The following is an 11,933-nucleotide window of genomic DNA, read 5'->3' as shown; positions in this document are numbered from 1 at the left end:
AAACGTAGAGATTGATACGCTTCGTGCAGAACGGGACCGTCTAATAGATGTTGTTAGAATTAGAGGAGATTTTATTGACTGTGAATAAAATATGTATCCCTTAATTCCATAATTTGTGGAAACCAATATAATTATGTATTAGGATTTGTAACGATCTTTGCACTAATGTTAATGAAAACAATTGGTATTTTAGATAACCCTACCATCCCTTTTACATATTTAAGTTTCAAAAGTCATTACAATACTGAAAAATAGATTACATTTCCAGGATAACCAGGAACTTGCATTCGGTGCAAACTAGTTGTGTCTACATGATTTTCAAACAATTCCATGTAGGTCTCAATTAGGTCAAACCCATTATCATTCATTTCGACTCGATCTTCTATTGTTGGAAATGTCATATGTGTTTCTTTGATGATGTCCATTGTGTTCACAAACTGTCGTATATCTTTAGACATGGTAATAAGGAGCATCTGCATATTATACAATGCTAGTTTTCTCCGCTCATCGGCCGCTGAAGGCGGTAATGAGATTTCCAGTACTATCATTCATTGTTTTGCATGTTGGTAATCACGAATCATTTCTAATGTAGTCATATCAACAAGACATCGTTTCTCGTCTTCAAGACGTAATATTTCATTTGCTATTGGCACATCCTCATCGATCAAGTCTCCGGATGATAGAGATTTAAAAATAAAATATATCAACATATGCATTATCCAGCAACTTGCATAAACATATCCAAAATTAAAACCAAATTCATTAAACATATACATAACAACAAAAATTATTATTTGCAACTAGTATATAATAACAGGTTTGTCTAAACTTGCTCCGGTCCCATCTTTTGGAGTTTTGTCTATTTTTAATTTATGCTTTAACACATTTTCCAATTTCTTTCTTAATTTTATAGGTGCCTTGGGGGTTTATTTCTAATTTTTTTTTTTTGTAAGTTAGGATATTGGTTGTTTAACTGCAAAAACAAAATTCCAACAACAATTTAATACATTACCATAATAATAATATAAAAAATTATTATAAAACTCTCATTCGATTTTATCTTTATCGGTTGCAATTCTTATAGCGCCTATAAATGGAATATAACTTTTTCGTCGTTAAACCCACTTTTTTTAACATCCATACAAATTCGTCTTTCGACTAATACAAGTGATTAAACAATATCCGACACAAAAAAAAACTGAGAACCATTCTGTATTCTCGAGAAAACCTATTACTAGAATAGATAATCGTGTTCCAGACTATGTTCTTTGTATTCTGGACTTACAGAACCATTACGTATTCCCAAGAAAACCTTTTTCCGGGATAGATAATCATGTTCTGGAATAGATAATTCTGTTCCGAACTACGTTCTTCATAATCCAGACTTACAGAACCATTTTGTGTTCCCTACAAAACCTATTTCCGGACTAAGAAACTGGTCCTAAGCACAGTATAACATACTTATATGCGTCTCATATACGCACAACAAAAAAACATGCAAAAATGGATATTTCAGACTAGTTCACTGTATTCTGAAGTGTTATAGGCATTCCGAAATACGTATATTTCTCTCTAAACTCAAATGTATGTAACTTAAAGAATAGAAATCACTAGGTTTGACGAATCCATGTTGAAAACTCGGTTCGAAATACAAGTAGAACGAACTTCGGAATTGTAAAATCCAAAATGCTTATTTTGTATTTTTTTGTATGCCTCCATATATATATATATATATATATATATATATATATATATATATATATATATATATATATATATATATATATAGTTTCCCAAGAACGCAGGACTAAAGATGAAGCTTTACATCAAAATTAACTAATTAAGGACATGATCGTCATTTTAGCAATCTCATTTAATCTATAATTTTTCGTGTTATTGGAAATATTAATAAAAATGACTAAAAATTAACATAGTAAATCAAGTTTTTGGATTTTTTTTATAAAAATAATAATTTTCAAATTTTTAAAAAAATGCATATTTTTTAATTTTTTTTTTTGGAAAACATGAATTTTCAAAAGAAAAATGAAAACCCATATTTAAAAAAAAGAAACTACAATTTTTTTTTAAAAACAGTACATGTTTAAAAATTACTAAATATTTTAAAAAGATTGAATATATATATATATATATATATATATATATATATATATATATATATATATAATTTTCTTAACAAAAAAAATCAACATTTTTAGTGCATGTATGCATTTTTTTTTTCAAGTTTATATATGTATATTTCTTATACTATTGTATTCGTAAGTAAATCATTAAAAACACATTTTTATGTATTAATCTATAAACATAAATAATACAAGTATTTTATTCGATACAAAATACAATATAAAAAAAATGTTACAAAAACTTAGTGTTTTCATGTCTTCTTGTCAAAATTGTCATATTTTCTTCAATTTATCATTGTTCACATGTTCAATATTTTTCACAAATTATTCCAAATCTATAAGAAAGTTAAAAAAACTGATTAATGCAAGAACACTCACAACATTACATATGAATATATCATGTAAGATTCACATAGGATTATCTCATGTAAGATTCACATGTGATTATATAATGTGATATTTACATGTGATGTATCTTTTAAGATTTAAATGTCAAATTCACAAGAAAAAAAATAGCGAAGGACACTCACACAAAATATATGTGTACATATAGATGTAATTCATGTGTGATGCACTCATAATTTACATATGAATCACATGTAATTCATATGTGATTCACTTGTGATTTACATGTAATTCATATGTGATTCACTTGTAATTTACAAGTAATTCATATGTGATTTACTTGTGATTTACATGTGAATCACATGTAATTCATATGTGATTCACTTGTGATTTACATATGAATCATGTGTAATTCATATGTGAAATAAATCTGAATCGCATGTAATTTATATGTGATTCCTTGTGATTTACATATGAATCATGTGTCATGCATATGTGATTCACTTGTAATTTACATATGAATCACGTGCAATTCATATGCTAATTACATGTGAACCACATGTAATTCATATGTGATTCACTTGTGATTTACATGTGAATCATATAAATATGCATACATATTTTGTAACACCGTAATTTTTCAAACAAAATTTTCATTTTTGAAATCGCATACTTTTCGTAACATATTGTATAGAAATCTCGTTTATTCAAATTACAAAACACAACTCCATTAATAAGCCAGGATCCTCAAAACGTGACTCTTTCTCTGGTGTGTACAATCAAGCTAGTGCCTTCCCGCGATCCTCTGAGATACCTGAAACACATAACACATAACACGGTAAGCACGAAGCTTACTGAGTTCCCCAAAATACCACATATAACACATTTAGCCACTCGAGGCTATAACTCTGTGGGCCCACTGGCCCTAACTCTGTGGACCCTCTGGTCCTAACTCTGTGGACCTTCCGGTCCTAACTCTGTAAACTCTGGAATACACACAACATAAATCACATAGAAATAATGCAGTGCAACACATCACATACATAGCATACAAGATACTCTGTCACATAACTCTAATTACCACTCATGGTAAAGTATAGTGAGAAGACTCACCTGACCAGTAGCAAGTAAAGACCCCGCTCCCGGATCTCGAACTAGCCTCCACCTAACACAAGGGATGAATATCTCTAAGTGATACCCTAATCACAACTCTAATGACCGAAGGCTATTCTTCCTCTCTTTAACTCTTTGAAGTGGATAAAAGACCATTTTACCCCTCCATGGTCTCTACTACTTATGTTGATCAAAGCCCCAAAGTCAACAGAAGTCAAACTCGAGTCAACAGTCCATGTTTGACCCGACTCACCGAGTGCACCCTTGCGACTCGTCGAGTCCATTTACTTTCCTCAGAAATCTCGTGACAGCCCAGCTCAGCTCGTCGAGTTGACCCCCAACTCGTCGAGCTATCGCCTGATTCATTTCCTCGGGACAAACCCTAACCAACTCGTCGAGTCGGCTCATCGACTCGGCGAGTTCATTCAGACCAAATGTTCATTCAGACGATTTAAGGCAGATCCATCACCCCAAAACTCCAGATCTACCATCCTGAGGGTCGATTGTCACGTAAAGCTGCAAGCTTTACGTTTAAACATGGCATATAAAGCTCATAATGCCAATACAACTCTAACAAGGATGATTAACCATAATAACTCTTCTATGGTTAACTAAAGCTATAATCTTTGGACTCTCTGGACCTCACAAGGTCCAGATCTGAAGTCTAGGCCTCATGAGAGACCTTATGCATACAAAGTCCCAACAATGGTGGAAGAAACCGTAATCTTCCATATCTACAAGATCTAAGCAAAATAACAAGAAAGGTGCAAGCTTTTACCTCTTACTCAAGCCCTTGCACGAAGTTACACCAGATCCACTGATTCTCTAGCTCCCTTGATGGGTGATCTCCTCTTCTCCTCAAGAGATGCACTAGTTTACTCCAAGTTTTAGCTTCTAAGATTCTCATGGCTCTCCATACACGTTTAGGGTTTGCTCTCAAGGAAGGGTAGCCGCAAATGAGGCTATAAGTTCCTTTAAATAGGTCTCAAACCCGGGAAATTAGGGTTTCTCTACCCAGCACCTACTCGGCGAGTCCCTCCTCGGACTCGTCGAGTCCTTCATTAAATTCACGCGATCAACTCGACTTGACTCGGCGAGTTGGTCCCTCAACTTGTCGAGTCCCTCCTTAAATCTCAAGATTAACATACACGATAATGTCCCTGGAAATCCGGATGTTACAATTCTCCCCCACTTGATTTAGATTTCGCCCTCGAAATCGCTCCTCCACAACATATAGATCTAATCAAATAACCAAACAGCACCACCGAAAGGTCTCATACCACACAACTATCTTCCTTTCTGGACATATGAATCCAAACAGGAACTCCTCCCTGGAAAAGGACAGACCCAACTGCCACTATGCTACCCCTTCTGACTCTCAAGAATCTGGAACTCTAGTAGCCTGACACACAGCCAGACCGCCATCTCCAGATGTCACCATATTATTCACTCCTCTGACTCTCTAGTGGGGACCGATAAAACAAGTCCCTGCCCAAAACTGGCTACCGATCACTCGTCCCAGTCATGATAAACAATCTCGGTCATATACAAAGGAATGGAAGGATCACATCACACCAGAGACTCATCCACTGAACTGCAATCAAACCACAGCTCCCTTCTCCAAATCCCTTTCAACACTGAGCACCAGGTCATCTCCCGTCCTAGCAGTTGAACCTCCAAAGGTTACCCATTGCGTGTACCAACACGCCTCACTGACTTCCTTATCAATGCAACTATCTCGGCTCTGTGTGACACATGAGTCATGAAGTTCGCTTCACCTCAAGCGAGTACGGAATTCGACTCGCTCTCGACCTATGTCGTCTACTACTCATTAGTTCCATGTGTTTCGCGGTTTTCTCATACCAACGAATTGACCCACTCCGGTCTAAGACACCAGATGGAACAACACCCCCTTCCAAATGAAGTGCATCTCTGAAACTGGAATCTCATTCCGTCTACTCAATACACCACTAGGATCGAACTCAACTCAAGAGTCTGACCCGGCACAGAATTGGAACCACTCGTCCCAACGAACCACTCAACTCATGACTCATGACCCGCAACTCATGCGTTCCTCACTTATCCACTTCCTTTTGGTTGCGACAACCATTACTTAATTTTAGAATATAACGACTCCCGACAAATATGGAGACCCCAGTCTCGCCCCTGGTTCGACCACCAGGCTCCCACAAAATCAAATATTAGGGCTACCCAAGCCCAAAACTCTTCTGCGCCACACTCTGATCAGAGAGCACTTCGTCACAACATTCTCTTGCTGACTAGCGGGTACCACGGCTCCCCGCAGTATCACAACGACCTATCACTGAACAGTGAGTACTACGGCTCCCCGCAGCATCACCACAACCCCTCACTGAATAGTAAGTACTACGGCTCCGCGTAGCATCACCGCAACCTCTCATTGGATAGTGAGTACTACGGCTCCCCGTAGCATCACCGCAGCCTCTCACCGAATAGTGAGTACTACGGCTCCCCGTAGCATCACCGCAGCCTCTCACCGAATAGTGAGTACTACGGCTCCTCGTAGCATCACCGCATTCTCTCACCGAATAGTGAGTACTACGGCTCCCCGTAGCATCACCACAACCTCTCACTGAATAGTGAGTACTACGGCTCCCCGTAGCATCACCTCAACCTCTCACTGAATGGTGAGTACTACGGCTCCCCGTAGCATCACCGCAACCTCTCACACTAACTCATGGATGCTACAGGTCTCTGTAGTCTTACCGTGCTTTCTCTTACCACTCCACGATCTCGTCCTCAAGTCGACGCCATCCTGCATTCACTCACTCATGTTTCACGGCCGAGCGTAGATAGGTACACACACACCCATCCCGGCTATGCATCACTACTTCGGACGACCACTGCCGTGACAAAACTTCTTTTTCTCGCTGCCATTCACATTCTCAGATATTCCCGTTTGGTGACAATTAGCTGAAGGGCCCCCACCGGAACCATAGACATTTCTACACCACTCGACATCTCATAACTCAAGTCTCGAAATAATCCGAAACTTATAACATTAAACTCGGATACCTCGGAATACTCCATCTCCCAAACTGAAACACGGAGAAATCGCCAATGGCTCAGAACACGAAAATGACCCTCCAAAACTTTTTCCTCTATTGCTCAAGACCAAGCGAGATTACGCATGCCGTCCCGGAAATTGGCTGCCTGATCATCTCTTACCCTTTCCAAAGAGCATAGAATAGTCCATTCATCGAACCAAAATCTCCCAACTACCGAAGTATCCCTATGAACCAACCACCTCAAAAAATTCTTATCTGCCACAAGGCCTCTGACCAGCGATCACCTGCCGTGCAGACACTCATCCTTTCTTGAACGCGGACAACATGCATTAACTCCCTCTTCAACTCACCTCGACCACCAATAACCCTGGTCTCGGGAATCCGCACCGTATGTCTCTATATCCAGTTCTCTAACCACTCTTGAACAAACCTCTGATCTCCTCAAAAAGTACCCGGTTCTCCCCCACTCAGGGTTCGAACCATCACTAATTGGTTCACCAACAATCTATCCCACAGACTGTTTTTACCAGTAACATCGCACCTACTCTTGGAAGGTGATACACTATGCTCGATGATCTCCCCGATGGAGATCAAACAACTCCAAATACCTCGAATCTCAGATGGAATCCTCAGAAGCTTCTCATCATTACTGCCTCTAGTCATTCAGAATCTCGCACCATCCCACTACCGGACATCTCAACTGTCCAGTAGTAACCCTGACTCTCTGTCTGAAAATAATGAACTAACATACTCCTCATCCTCGACTCTTCAACTGACGTCCCATCACGTGAGTTATCATAAGAGCAGAGACCTCATTTCCATACTCGATACCCATCATAGACACTAAGAGCCATTGCTCCGATATACTCCTCTTGACCGTCCGTTGCTGCAGCTAACACATGCCCTACTATGCTCAAATAGGGTGTATCCTGGTCCTTAACCATCTCAGTCCCCACTGACAACCTGCTCTTGCTCTAACATTACCTCTCGGCAGACATACTGCCCAAATACTCTGATGGAAGGTCGCCATCAATGCTAACCCGCAGGGTTCTACCCCCAAGCTCGGAAACCGAATTCTCAACACCTCTTATGTTTCCCACAGGAAACGGAAATAATACCATCCATGTCACAGAAGGTGACATCTCCACTATCGACTGATTTCTCAACTCATGCCGCAATCCTCCATAACTGCCATCTCTACTCATCCTTGAGCCTTACGACTTCATCTACCATCTTACCAAAAATCCCTCGGAGCTAACTCGGTTTCCCTCTCAAGGGGTGCTCCACTAAACTCGTTCATCATTGCCCTCTGGCCCCATACTCTTTCACATATGATATCAGTCTGACCAATTTCAACGGAATAACTGGTAGGACCAGTAACACTAACCGCCACGGGTCATGGTACTCGAACCATGTGGCCACCTCTCGATCTGCTATGAATCATGGTACCCGAACCATGTTATCTCTTCTCAATCCGCTACGAGTCATGGTATTCTACCCATGACATCACCTCTCGATCTGCTACAAATCATGGTACTCGAACCATGAAATCACCTCCCGATCTGCTACAAATCATGGTACTCAAACCATGAAAACACCTCTCGATCTGCTACAAATCATGGTACCCAAACCATGAAATCACCTCTCGATCTGCTACAATTCATGGTACTCGAACCATGAAATCACCTCTCGATCTGCTACAAATCACGGTACTCAAACCATGAAATCACCTCTCGATCTGCTACAAATCATGGTACTCAAACCATGAAATCACCTCTCGATCTGCTACAAATCATGGTACTCAAACCATGAAATCACCTCTCGATCTACTACAATTCATGGTACTCGAACCATGAAATCACCTCTCGATCTGCTACAAATTATGGTACTCAAACCATGAAATCACCTCTCGATCTGCTACTTAAAACCTCCAGAATGTTCCCTGTATTGAGTATAGGTCCTCTGCTTTCAGTAGTACGGGCCCATACTACCTGCCACATCTACCCATACTTTCCACACGGACCATCCCCGAGTTCCTAAGTAGCTGCTCGACCTTCTCAATCACCAACCCCGTCATGCGTGTTCGTTCCTCTTGCGAAATATCCAACCCTGTCAGCGTACTCATCTGACTAGGGTCACCCTTTCCTAGGCTCTTCCTAGGTTCTCACACTTCTCCGCCATCAGCTGCTGAATAACTCCTTATGATGCCAGCCATCTACCTCCTGAATATCGTCATATTCACTTAGTAGTTGACTTTCATCATCAAGAGTTCCACAAAGCACGAAGCAAGCAGCATTCGGGCATCGAATAATCTCTACCAACATGTAAAACTACTCTAGGTTATTACCCACTTGCTCTCCTCATACTCAAAGGTTACCACCGAACTCAAGCAACTTTACCCCATGCGGGCGTCTGACTACTCTCTCAGTAGACTCCTCAAATTCTCATCTAGGTATCTCTTCTAGATTACTCCTCTAATCAAATCTGTCTCTAGAGGATTCCTGCTGGATACTCTTACTCAACACATGCTCGAAAGCACATCACAGATAACAATAACTCCTAGGCTAAGGCATCACAAATCAGGCCACTCTAGTCCTCACATATGAAATACCTAGCCTATATCTAGCATGCATAATATCTCATAGCATATCTCCTAAATATCTCATAATACAAACGTAAGGGTATTTTGGGAAATCACCGTTCGGGCTCTGGCTGATTGTACACACTGCTCCAACTCGTATTCTTTTAGAAACTCTTGCTCGTTTTAGAAAAATCATTTCCTTGAAAATTTTTCTCAAATCCTCAGTTTGAGTCCAGATCTACCCGAAGGTGCATCCGAATACCTCAAACCAAGGCTCTGATACCAACTTGTAACACCGTAATTTTTGAAACAAAATTTTCATTTTTGAAATCGCATACTTTTCGTAACATATTGTATAGAAATCTCGTTTATTCAAATTACAAAACACAACTCCATTAATAAGCCAGGATCCTCAAAACGTGACTCTTTCTCTGGTGTGTACAATCAAGCCGGTGCCTTCCCCGCGATCCTCTGAGATACCTGAAACACATAACACATAACACGGTAAGCACGAAGCTTAGTGAGTTCCCCAAAATACCATATATAACACATTTTAGCCACTCGAGGCTATATCTCTGTGGGCCCACTGGCCCTAACTCTGTGGACCCTCCGATCCTAACTCTGTGGACCTTCCGGTCCTAACTCTGTGGACCTTCCGGTCCTAACTCTGTAAACTCTGGAATACATACAACATAAATCACATAGAAATAATGCAGTGCAACACATCACATACATAGCATACAAGATACTCTGTCACATAACTCTAATTACCACTCATGGTAAAGTATAGTGAGAAGACTCACCTGACCAGTAGCAAGTAAAAACCCCGCTCCCGGATCTCGAACTAGCCTCCACCTAACACAAGGGATGAATATCTCTAAGTGATACTCAAATCACAACTCTAATGACCGAAGGCTATTCTTCCTCTCTTTAACTCTTTAGAGTGGATAAAAGACCATTTTACCCCTCCATGGTCTCTACTACTTATGTTGATCAAAGCCCCAAAGTCAACAGAAGTCAAACTCGAGTCAACAGTCCATGTTTGATCCGACTCGCCGAGTGCAACCTTGCGACTCGTCGAGTCCACTTAGTTTCCTCAGAAATCTCATGACAGCCCAGCTCAGCTCGTCGAGTTGACCCCCAACTCGTCGAGCTATCGTCTGATTCTTTTCCTCGGGACAAACCCTAACCAACTTGTCGAGTCGGCTCATCGACTCGGCGAGTTCATTCAGACCAAATGTTCATTCAGACGATTTAAGGCAGATCCATCACCCCAAACTCCTGATCTACCATCTTGAGGGTCGATTGTCACGTAAAGCTGCAAGCTTTACGTTTAAACATGGTATATAAAGCTCATAATGCCAATACAACTCTAACAAGGATGATTAACCACAATAACTCTTCTATGGTTAACTAAAGCTATAATCTTTGGACTCTCTGGACCTCACAAGGTCCAGATCTGAAGTCTAGGCCTCATGAGAGACCTTATGCATACAAAGTCCCAACAATGGTGGAAGAAACCCTAATATTCCATATCTACAAGATCTAAGCAAAATAACAAGAAAGGTGCAAACTTTTACCTCCTCAAGCCCTTGCACGAAGTTACATCAGATCCACTGATTATCTAGCTCCCTTGATGGGTGATCTCCTCTTCTCCTCAAGAGATGCACTAGTTTACTCCAAGTTTTAGCTTCTAAGACTCTCATGGCTCTCCATACACGTTTAGGGTTTGCTCTCAAGGAAGGGTAGCCGCAAATGAGGCTATAAGTTCCTTTAAATAGGTCTCAAACCCAGGAAATTAGGGTTTCTCTGCCCAGCACCTACTCGGCGAGTCCCTCCTCGGACTCGTCGAGTCCTTCATTAAATTCACGCGATAAACTCGACTCGACTCGGCGAGTTGGTCCCTCAACTCGTCGAGTCCCTCCTTAAATCTCAAGATTAACATACACGATAATGTCCCTGGAAATCCGGATGTTACATATTTACATATGAATATACCAATTTATACATATTTACATATGAATATACCAATTTATATACCAATTCACGACTGAAGACCTATTCACATATTAATAATATGGTGTGCATTTAGTTTATGCATATTTTCACAAGTTATAGACATCCCCATAAAACATAAATTAAATATGTTTGGATGTTTCATAGGAGATAACATTTGGAGAAGAATTGAAGTTACAATGGTATAAAAAACACAAGCCTTGGTGTTTAGAGAGATAAAATAATCATCAAGTTCTTCAGTATCTTTGGTCCTCCAAGTATTCCTTTGTGTAAATAAACACTAGAAAACAGTATAACCCTTAACAAAATTGGAATCATAAATTGAAGTGAGATAAAAAAAATACACCTGTACATACACTACATAAAAAGCCTGGTGGTGTAACGCTTGATTCATGTATTAATTATTTCAGCAACATTTTAGGGTTTTGGACTAGAACTCGACGAGTTGGGGAGCTCCAACTCGTCGTGTAAGGATCTATTTGGACGTGGGGTTTAAGGATTCAACTCGACGAGTTGGGGAGCCACAACTCGACGAGTTGATGCTTGAAATGAAAACCCTAATTTTCGGGAATTATACCCTATTTAAAGGACTTAACTTCCAGGGCTGGCCTCCATACCAGCCTCCCTTGCCTAGAAGAAACCCTAGATCGTTTTCCCCACTTGTTCATTGAGTTTTGAGAGTTTTAGAGT

This window comes from Lactuca virosa, chromosome 6 (genome assembly GCF_052849685.1).
Source record: "Lactuca virosa cultivar CGN04683 chromosome 6, Lactuca_virosa_CGN04683_v6, whole genome shotgun sequence".
Taxonomy (NCBI): domain Eukaryota; kingdom Viridiplantae; phylum Streptophyta; class Magnoliopsida; order Asterales; family Asteraceae; genus Lactuca; species Lactuca virosa.
Note: the sequence above shows the minus strand (reverse complement) of the source record.